The sequence below is a fragment of the Ascaphus truei genome, chromosome 6 (genome assembly GCF_040206685.1).
Source record: "Ascaphus truei isolate aAscTru1 chromosome 6, aAscTru1.hap1, whole genome shotgun sequence".
NCBI classification, from domain to species: Eukaryota; Metazoa; Chordata; class Amphibia; order Anura; family Ascaphidae; genus Ascaphus; species Ascaphus truei.
The window spans coordinates 106,455,552-106,471,824 of NC_134488.1; the positions used below are offsets into that span (position 1 = coordinate 106,455,552).

General features: G+C 47.8%; 1 long non-coding RNA gene across 1 annotated transcript; it reads right to left on the reverse strand.

Annotated features, from left to right (window-relative positions):
• Positions 1–324: 324 nt before the first annotated feature.
• On the reverse strand, positions 325–14,149 carry LOC142496534 (uncharacterized). Its single transcript, XR_012802037.1, has 3 exons — positions 14,084–14,149; positions 4,531–4,660; positions 325–458 (listed from the first exon to the last, which is right to left on the reverse strand). It is a non-coding gene; the product is annotated as an uncharacterized LOC142496534 (long non-coding RNA).
• Between the last annotated feature and the right edge of the window lie 2,124 nt (positions 14,150–16,273).

A 16,273-nucleotide genomic window follows, 5' to 3' on the forward strand; every position in this document is an offset into this window, starting at 1 on the left:
TTGCCCAAAATATAACTAGTCTACATGAAAGTTGCAATCCAAGCTTTACCAATTTTACAAAAGGTCAAGAAACAGGATTGACCAAAAGAAACGTATTTTAGGAGTAACGGGAGCGGATGTTTGTACATACAGTTGTTGTTAAGCATCTAGCTGTTGGTGGCAACAGTGTTCCATGTACTTGGGAGGGGCAGGGGGAGGGAGAAATTAAAAAAGGTCTCCCACAAAATGTTATCAAAAGACAACTCTAAACAAATTGAACCTATCCACCAGCAGAAACAAAACACTATTTATTTATTTTTATTTTTTTACAAAAAAGAAGGAACAGACAGATCCACGTTTTTACGACAGATTAAGGCATGTAACAAAAGAATTACAACTGGACAAAGATTAACAAAAAATATATCAACCACATTCACTCAAATTCATCTAACATCAAGAGGTGTCCATGGTGTCCCGTTCTGCAAACATAAAAAAAGTTACATAAATTAAGATGACATGTTCTGATCAGCGTTAAACAGATAATTACATGCTTCTGGAGTTGCTAGCAATTTGCACAGCAAGTCATATAATCACCTGAGGCAAATACTGAAAAACAACTAAATTATCTAACCCCTCTGCTTCCAATAATGGCAACATTTCTCCTTCACCTGGAAACAACAATGAATATTAAAAGTGACTCAAAGAGGCCTATGTATCAACAGAAGGATGTATGTTTAGATTTTCCATCTTATTATAATGCCTTGGAAGTCGTTACATGTGACGCACAATAGAAATAGTACAATCTTATTTGACGCTGTGCATCATGGCTGATACATACGATAAAAAAAAATAAAAAACCGTCAATAAATCTACGTATTTAAGTAATTGGGTGCTTACTGCCCCATAGCGGTGTGTAGATTGTTTATTAATCGACATACTGGGTACTAGAGTTTTTTTTATAAACCAAAAAAACTGACACACACACTGTCCAGTTAGACTTGTCACACAGCATAGGAGCATGCAACGTGAGAATTGTATTAAAGATTTTGTAATGTTTGTCAATTTATTCATTAGCTCTGTTTCCATCTTTAATGAATTGCATTTATTGTGCGTAATTTTTATTATGTTTGATAGATATAACTACAGATTTTTTTACGGCAAGAACGAGTTGGCGGATAAAATTGATACATTTGAGACACACCAAGAACACAATCTTTGATTCATATCATTCACTCCTGTGCGACGAGCAAAAATATCACTGCAACGCAATGTGCGCCAGTCAACCCTGCTAATTATAGGACATGATCAAAACTGGTTTGATATAGATACCACTACAGATGATAAATACGTGTTATGTGTTACTAGATGCATAGGCACCAAGATCTCACTTACTCATCTCATTGAACATAAAGGCATCTTGGTGTAACGGGTTTTCCCTCTATCCCAATCACAGATAGAGTGTGTGTGGGTGGAAACCTATGTGTTACCAGGTGTGGTGCAGTATACCTGTCAGGCTCACAGGAGGTCTGAGCCTCCGCCAGTGAGAGCCTGGGGTGAATCCTCTTGAACTTCTCGGTTTCAGTGCCTCCACCTGTGTAGGGTTCTAGGGATGTAGAAGATTTCCTACACAGGACCCACATATACAGTAACCACATACACAGGAATGTATATAACCCGTTTATATATATGCAGGAAATAACACACTTAATAACATACACTACTAACACTCCCCCTAGGGGATAACTCCACCATGTAACTCAGTCCCAAGTGTCTCTCACTCCACTAGAAGTACTCCTACCCACCACCGTGTATCCCCACACCGTGTCCACAGCCTAACTCCTTTGTCCCGTGGTCAGCGCTGCCACTATGTGTAATGAGAATAGGTAAGGATACGTTGGTGCACTTAGGAAGGTACCTGCCGAGCGCTCCTGCGCTGGGGCCTGCAAGCTACTTCGAAAAGGATCTGCCGCTTGGTGATCCCGTCTGTCATCCGGTGCGCCCTCGCTCGAAGGTCCGCCAGGGGCGATCCCACCCTGGAGATTGTCTCTGTTCATGGGCACAGACTTGAGCCCAAGTCTTCTCTCGGGGAATGCAGCGTCCGCTGTGTCCCTATCTAACACTGATACTAAAGTGACAGGGTCCCTAACTTAGGGCCTGTCCCTGTAGCACCACAAGCTGGGGAGTGTAGGACCTATCTGGGGCCTAGGGAGTTACTGGCCTAATGCAGTGGGTCACTGACCCCTGCACTCACCTCCGTCCCCTAGCTCTTCCTGGTCCTGACTGCTAGCGTGAGCTCAGCGCGCGAAATGTATCTATTCCCAGCAAGCAGGGACCTCCCGCAGCCCTATTGGCTCCCTGGCGTCATGGGGCCACTCTCGAGGCTCATGGAACTTGTAGTTCCGTTTAAAAGCCTTCCCTGGTAGGCTAGCGTTCGCGCGCTCCTTCCTGCACATGCGCAACTCTGCAGGGCCGTCGGGACTCACTGCGCATGCGCGATCTACCGCAAGATGGCAGCGCCCTGCTCGGGAGCCGCCGGGGACCGCCGGAACGCTAAAACACTCCCTGCACTGGCCCCCACCCTCCAGAAGCGCCGGTGGGTCCATCGAGTGACTCACGGCAGCAGAGGATACGGGGGGGGGGGGGAAGGGGTCGCGGGGCAGCAGGCACGCAAAGGGGACCTGGCTACATCGGTATTCCTTCATGTACTGTGTGGACCGGGACTCGTCAAGAAAGAGAGAGTATACTCGTTTGATGTCATCTACTTGTACCTCAGTCCCCTGAAACACAGGAATCCAAGGACATGGAACATTTAGCAGAACATTTCTTGTATTGCAGACTTCAGAGCATTTGTCGTTTTGTGAAATGAGCCGCGTTCACGTTCCCTGTGCCAACACCGATTTATTGCATGGCACAAAAAAAAAAGAGCGGGAGAGGCTGTTGGGGGCCAAGCTATTGCTGGAAGTTGGGCCCAGCCAGAGGTGCCAGTGCTTGGCCTCTGTTTGATGCCGGGCCACAACTCTCCCCTGCTGCGGCCTGGTATTCAGTGGAAACTCTACTGAGCTCCCCCCTGTTGCGGCCCAATGAACACATCCTCCGGCTGAATTGGCGCGACACCGGAGGCTTCCCCCCAAGGTAAGGATGACAGTGTGTGTGTGTGTGTAATACATGGGGCGGGGGGATGTACGGTGGTGGTGGAGGGCCCCAGGAAAGCTGTCGGTAACCCTGACAGTAAGTATACTAGAATCCCATACTTTGGGGCCTATGCATGGTGGTCCCTGCATTTGTCTGTGGGCCTCCACGTGGTCCCCACTGGTGTCTGGGGGGCCCACGGGTGGTGTCCAGGGGTCCTCCTGTGGTTCCCGTGGGTGTCTGGGGGTCCTCGGGTGGTCCCTGCATGTCTCTGTGGGCCCTCAGATGGTCCCCGCGGGTGTCCGTGGGCCCTTGGGTGGTTCCCGCTGGTGTCCGGGGGTCCTCGGGTGGTCCCCGTGGGTGTCCGTGGTTCCCCGCTGGCCTGCTGTATCAATCTTGTGCCCCAATATTTTTAACGAATACTTTGAAATAAATACACCCCATAACACCCCTCCCCTTCCCCCTAACACATACAGTACAGTAATATGCAAAATTACTATTATCCAGATATGGATAATAGTGCATTTGCCCATTTAAAATAAAACATTAACAAACAGAAATAAAATAAGTAAAACTTGCACTTACCCCTGCCAGCCTGCCACGATGAAGGCCGTCCTCATCCTCATCACCGTCCATGTCCTCCATTGCCATAAACAATGCAATAAAAAATACAATCTATTGGCCTCTAACCCCTTAATCACCTTAGCGTATAGTAATTAAGGGGTTAACCCACCCTCCCCCAATACCCACCCAGGAGGCCTAACCACCCTCCCCAGGCAACTACCCCCCACCCTCCACCAATTCATTGTTACAGTGGGTACATCATGCTCATATAATATGGGCCTGATTTACCACTGTAGCAATAAATGGTGAAGTAAAAAAAATACAGGCCTAAAATAAAACACATTACATAGAAAAATAAACACATTACAAATGCCAATAAACCAATTGATTGGTACAGTGGGTATATCATGCCCATATAATATGGTATCATCATGCCAAATCAATATTTGTACTGTATGATCGCCTGTTAGAGCTGTGCATGGAGACGCAGCGCCTCCATGCAGCTCTTACATGCTGCATTTTTTTCTATCAGCTATCGCACTATAGAATGTATAGAACGATAGCACTGATACAAAAACAGGTCGCATGATAGTGCATTTTGTTCTCGGACTTTAAAAAATGGCCTTCACTTCTTGGTGAATCCCGCTTTTGGCTTCATGTTATACAGCGCGATAAAAAAATACATAGTCGCACGCAAAAGCACTGATTTTATCACTGCTTTGTGCAGAGCTCCCCATGAGCTTTAAAAATGTAAAGCTTTGCTCAAAAACAGAAGCAAGCATTAACCATTGATTAAGAAACATAGAATTTTGACTAATTAAAGGCAGGAAGCTCTCCCATGAACATGCCCGAGCTCACCTTTCTCTTCCTGCAGACCAGACTAGCAGCAGTGATGAGCTGAATGGAATATCGGAGGGAGGTCTCCAGACCAATCCGTGTCAGTACTGTATAAGCATCCTCACTCATTTCAACATCTTCCTCTTCGCATCTGCACACAGGATATGGGGTACAATGAGTATTCATTTGTAGTTATATGTACATATAAAAATGCATTGCTTTCGGAAGATTGCTACACTCGTCTAAGGCTCAATGCAAACATTTATAGTAAACATAGAAAGTCAACACCCCCTGGCCTATCTAGCAGGCCCTTCATTCTAAGCTTGGCGTATTGGAAATGTTGGTCTCAAATTTCTGAGTATGAGTGAGTATGAGTGAGACACACTGAAAAAGAATACGTGCAGCTCTGAAACATGGTGTAAGCTGCAATGTAAGAATAATCATACAGTACATTAACATGCTGTATTAGAGGTGACCCAATATACAAAAGGGCCATCTAGTTTAGGTGACAGATCTGCAATGAAGTAGAGTTGAAAGTACAGTTATTTATTGGACAATAGAATACATTGGTCATTAAAATAAGCACGGTAAAGGAGGCGCATGCGCGACGGGTTCGGAGATGGAGGCTTGATTTGAGTGCTCCGCTACCCGCCGGCGAAATTTAGCACAATAACACCATAAAAACTTACACAACCCAAAATAAAATATTGCCCCCGGCCCGGCTAGTCTCACTGGTCATACAAGGATGGCGGCGACCCGCAAGAAGTCCAAGCAAAAGGTGGATGTCTGCACTTACTTTACCGGAGCGAAAAAGCCCAGGGAGACTGAAAACATGGCGGCATCTGACTCAGACTCCGCACCGGAGCTGGAGATGGCCACGGAGGAGCTGACGGGGTCATTCAAGCGAGAGATTGCGCAGCTTCTCTCCGATCTTAAGACTTTCTTCCGGGGGGAGGTAGAACATCTGCGGAAAGATATTCTTAGCATCGGCAACCGCACGAATGCATTGGAGGAGAAGATGGAGGAGACCTCCAAATGCCAGAGGGAGACGGGGTCCCAGATCGCTAGGCTGGAGAGGAGGGTGGCAGAGCTGGAGGAGCGCCACGAAGATAGCGAGAACCGGGACAGAAGAAATAACTTACGGGTCAGGGGAATACCAGAGGAAATACTGGACCCGGATCGGCTAATCAACAGATGGATGACATCTATCATGCCAGGGAAAACTGAGGCCGAGTTAGTTATGGATCGGTGTCACCGAGCATTGCGGGTCCGTCCACTGCCCAACAATCCCCCAAGGGACATAATACTCCGCCTGCACCACTTTACAACAAAGGAGGAGATCTGCAGGCTGACCAGGGCTACACCGCTGGTGCCGTTTGAGGGGGTCGAAATGGCCATATTTCAGGATATTTCGCCAATCACCCTGGCGCGAAGGAAGGCCCTCCAGCCCGTCACAAGACTACTGCGGGACAAGGAGATAAGATACAGATGGGCCTTCCCATTCGCGCTGGTCGTGGTACAGAATGGCCGGACACAGGCACTTAAACATCTATCAGACGGTCCGGAGTTCCTGAGGAGGCTGGGGCTCCCCGACACGCTGCAGCTACCGGAGGCCCCGGAGGCATGCCCCCCCCGGCCAGCAGAGTGGGAGAAAGTGGGCACAGCGACCGGACAGCGGAGGGGAAAGGCGGGACCCCCGAGACCCGTCTGAAGCTCATGGCCGCAGCCGTTCTACACGCCCTGAGTTACCTGCCACTGAGCATGATTCGCCCCCTGACTAACTGCTAAAGTTGGGATGGGAAGGCCACGGATTGGCTTCCCCCCCCCTCCCCTTTGCCTGAGACCATCCCCTTCCTCTGGACTGTGACCACCGACCCAGTTGGGTCAGCGGCGGCTGAAAATAAAAAATAAAAAATTCTCCCACTTACCAAGATGGCGGTCCGGCGGAACACGAGGGACAATCGGGTGAAGACGCGCGGAAAGGCAATGGCGGATGATGTTTTGGCGCGAAGTTGTGGAGCTCTGCTCGGCTCCTCCCTCGGGACACGCCTTCCCCCTCTGCTGCTCGCAGGCGGATATGAGAGCGCAGCCGTGATGACGTCAGGGGGCGGGTCCACACGGAACCTTGGCGATCCGGAAGTGACAGCCGCGGAAGTGGGTACAGCTCACAGGAATAGCTGGACAAGGGTCGGAGGAACTCCTAGGGGGTGCGTGAATTCCCCCGTCGAGGAGAGTGGGAGGGAACTAGGGACTCGCTACCGCAGCGGAGGGGAACCGGGTCCCTGGACTGGTTGCGGCCCTGTGGCCCAGAAAGATAACAGCCGGATGGCTGCGGGGGGGTGGAAGTGGGGGGGGGGGTGGGAAGTAGGGGGAAATAATATTAATAAAATACGAATATATCAGTCTAGGGCTGGAGAGGGAGTGCACTAGGGGTGTAGATAGGGATCAGAGAGTGTGTCTACATATATAGCAGCGGGTATTAGACTTTAAGATGTGGGCAGGGCAGCTAGGGCAGGGCCATCCGGGGTACCTGCCTCGTTATTTCTCCCCTGCTACACAGGTTGGAGAGGAGTGACACCTTTGGTACTATAGCAGTTAGCTATGCAGTTGGGCTACTCACTAGTTAAATTGGGTTAGTCTTTGTTTAATGTTACAGCTAGTTTAATTGATGGTTATATAACGGTACGTCGCCGGCGGGGAGGGCAGATGACTGCCCTCATCCCCGCCTGTTGGTATGTGCCTTTGGGGCTGGGCTGCGGTCCTAAACCACAGTCCAGTCAAAGACCTGGGAATGCGTGGGCAGGAATATTTCCCACGAGCCTGGACAGGAGGGAGGGTGAGTCCAAGGCATGACTGCTATTCCCGGGCAGCAAACCATAGGTCGACTAGGACCAAATTGGTTTTATGTGTGAATGTTGTGTGGATTTGTGTTTTTTGTCTCCCCCCCTGTGTTTCCCCCTCCCACCTCCAGGCTCCCTCAGAGGAAGTACAAAGGCAACACGGAAACAACTCAGCTGTTCCTGGCGTTCTACGCGGACACGAGGCACTGGTAGGACATGTCCTTATGCTACATACTTGAGCTCCCTATATACACACACATGGCACTGACGTTCATTTCACAAAACGTTAAGGGCTTTAATTCCCCACAAAAGCGTAGAATCGCCTTTGCAGAATTTAAACGCCGGAAAACAGATGTTCTCTTTCTCCAAGAGACACACTATAGCTCTAGTAAAAACCCAGGGTACATAGACAAAAACTTTAGACGATTTTACCTCGCCCCAGCTAAAGAGAAGAAAAGAGGGGTTGCTATATTATTTCACAATAGCGTCCCATTCGAAGTTGAACAAATAAAGCGTGACCCAGAAGGTCGATATATTATCCTAGTGGGTCTTTTACAGCAGTGCAGGGTGACCCTAGCATGCGTCTATGCCCCATGTGAGCGTGATCCCCAGTTCTTCGATGCATTTTTTCTCAAACTCCAGCGATGGGCAGTAGGAAACGTTATTGTCGTGGGAGACTTTAACAAAGTCATGGACCCTCGCATAGATAGATCCCCACGACACGAGCGGGAGAGGCAGGCTGGGGTCACGACATTGTTGGAAGGTCTACGGAGAGGCTGTTTGGTGGACATATGGCGGGAACAACACCCTGGCGAGCGTAGCTATTCATTTTACTCACACCCCCACGACAGTTATAGCAGGATCGACCACTTCTTTGTCTCGAGCAGAATGCTCCCCCAAATCTCCGACACTATAATTCATGACATTACATGGTCGGACCATGCATCAATAGAGCTGCGATGCACGCAAATTAGGCCGATTAGCCCGGGAGCAAATTGGAAACTGAACGAATCCCTGATTAAGATCCCAGAAATTGAACAGACAGTTAAAGATGAGATCAGGCAGTTTTTCTCATTAAACACTGGCAGTGTGGATTCTCACATCACTCTGTGGGAAGCCCACAAAGCCATGCTGAGAGGAATTTTGATCAGCCTAGCAGCAAGACGGAAAAAGCTAAGGGAGGCCAAATTGACTCAGCTATATAAGAGGTTACATGAACTCTCTACACTCCATAGCCGATCAGGTAGAGGGGACATTTTAAAGGAGCTGAAGGATGTAAGGATAGAGCTTAACCTCCTCCTCACATCCCGGGCCGAGAGAGACCTGAGCTGGACAAAGAGGAAATTCTTTGAGAAAGCCAACAAGCCTGACACCATGCTAGCTAATCGGGTCTGCAATAAGCAGCCAAATTATAATATACAGGCAATCAAGACTACATCAGGAGATCTGTCCTCCAACCCTAAACGTATAGTGGAAGAGTTTAAACTTTTTTATGAGCAGTTATACAACGGGGAGAAGGTGGCACATAGCACAAAGACAAACAACACACTTCAGTCATTCCTAAGAGAAGCAGATCTACCTAGGCTGAACAGGCTGGAGCGCGAGGCAATTCAGAAGGATTTTACATTGGAGGAATTGATAGGGGTTATTAAGAACCTAAAACCCTCCAAAGCCCCAGGCCCAGGTGGGTTTTCCAATTTATATTATAAAAAATTTGTTGGGAGTTTAGCTCCGCATATGCTCAAAGTATTCAACGGAGTACTGGCAGGGGAACCCTTCACAGCCCACATGCTCCAGGCGTCGATATCCCTAATTCATAAGAAGGATAAAGATCCCACAAATTGCCAAAGTTACAGGCCGATATCTTTAATCAATTCGGACATTAAAATTTACTCTAAACTACTGGCCAATAGATTGAGCGCGGTCCTGCCAAGGCTTATTCACCCAGATCAGGTTGGCTTTATTAGGGACAGACAAGCGGCCGACAATACCAGAAGAATAATAGATATCATTGATTTCATTAATGCCAACGGGATCCGTGGTATAGCACTAAGCTTAGACGCGGAGAAAGCCTTTGACAGGATTGACTGGCCATACATGGAGTCTACGCTTGGAGCATTCGGGTTCAGGGGGAAAATACTAGGGGCAATAAAAGCATTATACACAACCCCGGCTGCCAAGGTGGTACACCAAGGCTTCCCGTCGGAGCTGTTTAAAATCAAAAGCGGAACCAGGCAGGGCTGCCCACTCTCGCCCTTTCTGTTCGCCCTATGCGTGGAACCGCTAGCAGCACACATCCGTAGCAACCCAGACATATCGGGAATCCAAATCCACTCACAGGAACATAAAGTGGCTCTATACGCAGATGAAATCATTCTGACACTGACAAAGCCGCTCACCTCGCTACCCAATCTGTTCGCCCTTCTGGAAAGATTCAATAGAATCTCGGGTTTTAAGATTAATCAGGCTAAATCCAAGGCGCTCAGTTTGAATATCCCGAGAGAAACGGAGAAATTAATAGAAATTAATTTTACATTTCAATGGCAGCCGAAAACAATAAAGTACCTAGGGGTACATCTTACCAAACAGAGCTCCACTCTCTATCAGGTGAACTATCCAAAGCTATTAAGGGCCCTGACAAAGGAACTCAAAGTCTGGTCCACTTACGGAATCTCTTGGATTGGCAGAATTTATTGTGTCAAGATGAACCTTCTCCCCCGTTTATTATATCTGTTCCAAACTCTCCCGATACCGGTAGTGCGATCAGAGATCAAGGAGTTACAAAACTCAGTCACAAAATGTATTTGGCAAAATAAAACACCACGGGTAAAAATGACAATTATGCAAAGATCCAGAGAGACCGGGGGCTTGGCGGTGCCGAGTTTGTTGGCATATTATAAAGTGGCCCAATTATGCCAAATTACCCAGTGGCATGGGAATCCAGATCTGAGACGATGGGTGGCACTGGAGAAGGAGGTCTGCGCCCCGCTGGAGATCAAGGATTTAATTTGGTACCCAAAATCTAGATTAAAAGACTTAAGCGACCCTCTGTCCTCCGTGCTCAATTCGTTGTCGGTCTGGGAGGCGGCTAAAAATAACCACTCATTAACCTCAAAACACACCTTAATGGCTCCCCTATATGGGAATCCAGATTTTGCTCCAGGGCTAGACGGTAAAAACTTCACACTATGGCAAAATAGGGGGCTCCAACGACTAAAAGACCTGGAGGGGCATGACACCATCAAACCATTTGATCTATTACAGTCAGACACTGGCATCTCCAACACAGAATTCCTTAGATACCTCCAGGTCCGGGCATTTTACACCAAACACGTAAACAGACCACCGCTAACCAATTTCGAGAAGCTCTGTGGTCGGGGCACCGACACACGGGGACTCATCTCTGCTTTGTACAGGGAAGTGGTCGGTTCTGACAGTGACGGCCCACATAAACCCAGGTTCATGACACAATGGGAAACAGACTTGACAGGGCCACTAGAGGACAAAGACTGGACAGAGATTTTCAAGGCTGCGGCCAGTAGCTCGATCTGTACAACATTAAAGGAGAACTCATATAAAGTACTAATGAGGTGCTACCTCACCCCAGTTAGACTGGCAAAATTCGCAGCGGGAGCTTCCCCGCTCTGCCCCAGGCAGTGCGGGGAACAAGGGGATCTGGTGCACATGCTGTGGTCTTGCCCACGACTCAGACCCGTGTGGATCCAAATTAGAGATTGGCTACAGAGGATCTTTTTGGGCCTCAAAATTCAGCTAGACCCGTGCGTGTTCCTATTAGGTAAACCCACGAAAGAAGTGTCTAGATCAGGGAACAAATTAATTGCACACTTTGCTACGGCTATGAGGTGCGAGACCGCAGCATTGTGGAAGCAGAATGCAATTCCATCATTAGATAAAATTCGGAACAGAATTTGGTTTGTTTGCCAGATGGAAAAGTTGACGAGTCTGGTCAACGACACTGGCCCAAAGTTTCAAAAAGTCTGGCTGCCTTGGCTGGCACAGACGGACATCCCAGGGGTGAGCAATGCCTCCATCTGGCTTTGATAACAGCAGTTGAGTTCTCCTTGGATGGTAGACAGGAGCTGAAGTTGGTCGCACACGAGGGAGACAGTAGCCCCGCCACACGAGGTCGTTAAGGAAGGTTAGATACCCTCCTCCCCACTACCCGGTGCCACGTAGAAGAGGTTGGGCGCGATCCTAGATCATCTGAATAGGAGCGGAGAATATCGAACGCTAGAGATACCTCCTCTGCCCCCCCTCCCTCCCCCTCTCCCCCCCACCCCTCCTTCCTACCCCCATACCTTCCTGTCTTCCCTCCCCCATGTCTGTATGAATAGTGTATGTCCCACGGAACGCTTTTTACGGCACTCATGTGACAACTGTATTTTATATTCTGAAAAACCAATAAACAGAATGTTGAAAATAAATAAATAAATAAGCACGGTAAAAACGTATTAATGATCACTTTGCACTAGTCTCAAAATGAAAGTAAAAGAAAACTAGAATTCCTTCCTTCTGTGGTCTTGTTCCCTTCCCCACCCCCCTTACCATCCAAAATACCCCCCCCCCTGCTTCCTGTTACCACTTTCATTATTGGAATAATGCTGAACAAGTCGTCGAGATAAACGGTTACTGGGGCTCCCTATAAGCAAACAGCAATCCACCTAGAAGCCTGGGTTTAAATAACATAATACATGTCATAAAGAGCAATTCCATGTTGATACGATTTAATGACAATGTATTATTATGAGAGGAAATGTAAAAAAAAAACCATATCTTTTAATTATTACGTTTAAAATATATTCAGCTTTGGAGGAGGAATAAAAGAAATGCGTAATGAAGATCCAGCTGTGCCACAGCAGAGGTGGCCAACGGGCTCCATCTGTAATCTTGATGGTGTAGGGATCCCAGTTTAAACTTACAAATTTAGTAACCAACATTTGGAGTGATGATGATGGTATTAGGTAAATATGTTCCAATTAGTGACATAACACTTGTAAAGAAACCTTAATATGAGCTATAGATAAAATTACTGCAGTGTAACGAACTGTGCAGATTTAAAAAATGCTGCAGTGGGCGAGGGTTACAGAATATAAATAGAATACAAACTGATAAGTCTAGATACCCGAGTAAGCCAAGTTTTACCTCTTTTTTGTAGATGCAATGCAGTAGCCTCTATACTATGTCTGACCCAAGGTACTTAACCATAAATATCCTACAGTATGTACTTGTAACACATGTTCCTCCACCGTAAGGGAAATTCACTGCTGCTGGTGCTACCTGTTAGGCTCACAGAAGGCCCTGAGCATCCGCCGATCTTGTTGGGGATAGACAGGACAGGCTTTCGGTGCTTGGGTAGTTCTTCTCTCGGGGGTACAGCACCTCCATTCCCACAGGGCCTATCGCAGATAGTTGCTGTCCCCTGTGGAAAACCCTCTCCCCCTCTCCCTGAAGAACTGCAGCCTCAGGCAGGAGTATAAAACAGATAACATGGCCTATATTCGTTATGGTACATCAACAGCATATCGACATCGTACAGCATACATCCGTACACTCTCTGCTCTGACAGCAAGAGAGATTATCCCCCACTGGACCCTGCATATCCCAGTGGAGTGTCACCTCGCAGCTTGCTCTTCTTTTGGTCCCTGGACTCAACCCCCAGGGCTTGAGGCCCCAAAGGTCTATCCCTGTGTCCCACACTCCCTGGTGAAGTATGGGGTAGATGCTCCCACTCCCATGAGGAAGGTGATGGAAGGTGAACCAGAGCCCTGGCTCCACACTTCCGCACACACAAAATTTGGAACTGCAGCTCCTTTTTGTTACCAGGGGAAGGGCTCCAGGTCTTCACCCCGTATGGACAGTACCCAGGCCATAAGCCACCCCGTTACTCAAGGGAACTGCTTACTACAGTATGCAGAATTAACCCTATCACTGCCTGCGCTGATACCAGGATTTACGTGTTAGGCAGGGAATCTAGTAGCCAGGGGTTGCTTGGCTACACACTCCCCCTGGTGGAATCTCACCGCCCCCACTGAGACACCCAAGTTACATACCATCCCTAAATTGGATAACATGGAAACATAACATCGTATAACATTTCAAAACAATGGAGTTCACATGGATCTCTCCCTAACATGGAGAATCCGTACCCAATTAAATAATAGTGTTTCGGGTCAGGTTTCTCAACCAACCTACCCTCATCGGGAACTGTGACATAGTAACACCTCTTCTGACCCCGCTCAGAGATGTATTCCACTCGGTCCATATATATGTTCCTTCCCACCTTCCAGACTCTTATGAGGTAAAACACCTTTTCTTCATTATAGTAACGGGATATACTGCACCTGGATGCCAGATAATCTAGGACAGCGTCCCTCACCCACCCCTCTCTATGGACGTCTGCTTCCCTCATTAAAGGTTCAGGCACATAAGTGTAATCGAACCCATGGGATTTACGGTACCTTTGGATTACTATTCGGTCAGCCCTGCTGTTCTTAGTTAAATTCCGGCCACAAGCTTGGCCTGGTAGCACCCAAAATAATGACTCGTTAGGTATCTTATCTTGGTACTGTCTCGGTAGACCAGGTCTTTTAACACATTTATATTTTAGGGATCATTCAATAGGCAAAACAAGGCAGTGAAATAAAATGAGGTTTATGTGAATAAAGACCACAGAAACACACAGAAACACGAAATACAGAAATATACACACTTACTTGGGTCTGGGGGTTGAAATCTAGCCTTTCCCATGTGCAGGGTGCCCGCTTGCATGGCTTATCCTGATCGGGAAGAATGATAAATTGCTGCACACTATTATAATCAGAAAAAAGGGGATACAACTACCGGTGCTCCTGGTTCAGGATTCTCTGTATCAATCCAGGGCATAATGAATGGAAAAAAATCAGTGCTCCACGGATTTGCTCAATAAACTAATTTATTGCCAATAGACTTAACGTTTCGGCCACACAGGCCTTTCTCAAAAGCAGAAATGGCCATTTACGTTAAGTCTATTGGCAATAAATTAGTTTATTGAGCAAATCCGTGGAGCCCTGATTTTCTTCCCTTCGTTTTACCCTGATCGGGATCTTGTCCCGGACATCCTGGAACGAAATCCAGCAGAAAATCCTTACCGGGACCTAGTCCTGAATCTCCTGGAACCGATTTCAACACAAAATCCTGACCGCAACTGCTATAACGATTTGTAGAACCGTACAAGAGGGGTCTTAGTCTCTGCGAGGCAGGATTTTCTAGCTTCAAAACAAAGCCAGTTGCTTTGCTATTTCGAACAAAGCAACTTTGAAAAGCCCGCCCTACCTTCATCGACTCAAGTCACAGGAAGGTCTGGTTCTCGGACTGGGGCTTCTCCTTACATACCTTCCGCTATTCTATGTTCAGCATGGAGGTAGGAGGAGCGACCAATCAGAGCGTGGGAAACCTCCCCGCCAAGCAATAGGAAAAAGGGGCTTGTCCTTTGGCTGACATCAGAGGAGGGGCGTGTCAAGCTAGCTCGGATGCCCCGTGGGCGGGACATATGGATTGACCAATGGGAAACGCGCCAACATTTTGCCGCTTCCCCCAGTCAATCCAATGCCACCTATTGGGCAGGCTCCACTGAGTCTGGCAGACCAGAGGGTCCTCCCCACAGGGGGTCTCTTTTCTCTGGAACCAGTACCCCGGCCACTTAGCACCCCAACACCTTTCAACATCCCATCTCTCCTTTGAACTATAGACTCTATACAGACCTGCTGGCGTCTATGCTGATGCCCTAGCTGCCTGTACAGAGTCTTATAGTAAATGTCTATAACATTATAACATACACTTTAATAAAGTATACACTTTGGGGAACCTTATGCTTATAAGGGAAATGGATTTGAATATTTGGGCTCTAAATCCTGGAGTCTGGGGGACACTGGGCTGCCCCGGAGTAATTCACCCCGTGTACCGGCAAATCATGCCTGCTCGCCGGGGAGAATTAAAGGACTACCGGTAACTTCGGACCCCGAACACCATAAGCCGGGACCAGGGATAATACATGCTGAAAATAAAGTGACCCCTGCTTTTTTCTGTTTCATGTTTCCCTTGGCCCTAGAACTGTGAGATTTCTTGTGTGTCAGTTTTAGGTGGGTTTTTTGAGTAGAAAATACAATTCGGGGGCCTTGAAAAACAACAATAAAATATTGTAACCAACTGTACTGATTCCCCTCCTTTCACTTTTCTTTATGTTACCTCCCCCCCACCCTCCCTGTTCTTTTTCTGTATCCAGATGTAGCCAGGTCTCCCTCTTACCTTCAGGCTGCGTGAGTGGGCTTAGGGGCTGCACACCACATGACACAGTACAGCCAATAGGGCTGCTAGAATCTCCTGAGGGGAGATTGGAACTTTGGGTGTGCTTGAAGTTTGAGCTGACAGTTATCAGTTGGAGCTGGGACAAGGAAGGAGTAAGTTATATGTGCAGATGTCAGTGGCATCAGAACTGGGCCAGATACCCCCCTATTATGCCCCAGCTATGAGACGCCGCACGGTGGCTGCAGCCTGTGGTCCAGGACACAGATCGTCCTACATTAATAAAGGCATTGTTTAAGGTGGTTCAATCCACAAGGGACCCACCCAACGTAGAGACGGAGGCTTCGCAGTATCAGCATCGTGGCATCAGCGCGCCCGGGTGTGGCATCACCCGGCAAGTACCCAACACATCAGATCAGTGCACCAACTCAAACACTATACTGTGGCAGCGCTGTCACACACCTTCGGTGGGGGAGCGGAGCACTGGAGGGTACGGCCGTGCGTGGCCCGGTTGGTGGTATATATATCCCAGGTTATTTATGTTCAGTAAAACTGTTAACTTTCATAAGTGTGTGTTTTATTGTATGCGGGTCCTGTAGCGGGATTATTCTACATCATAAAAT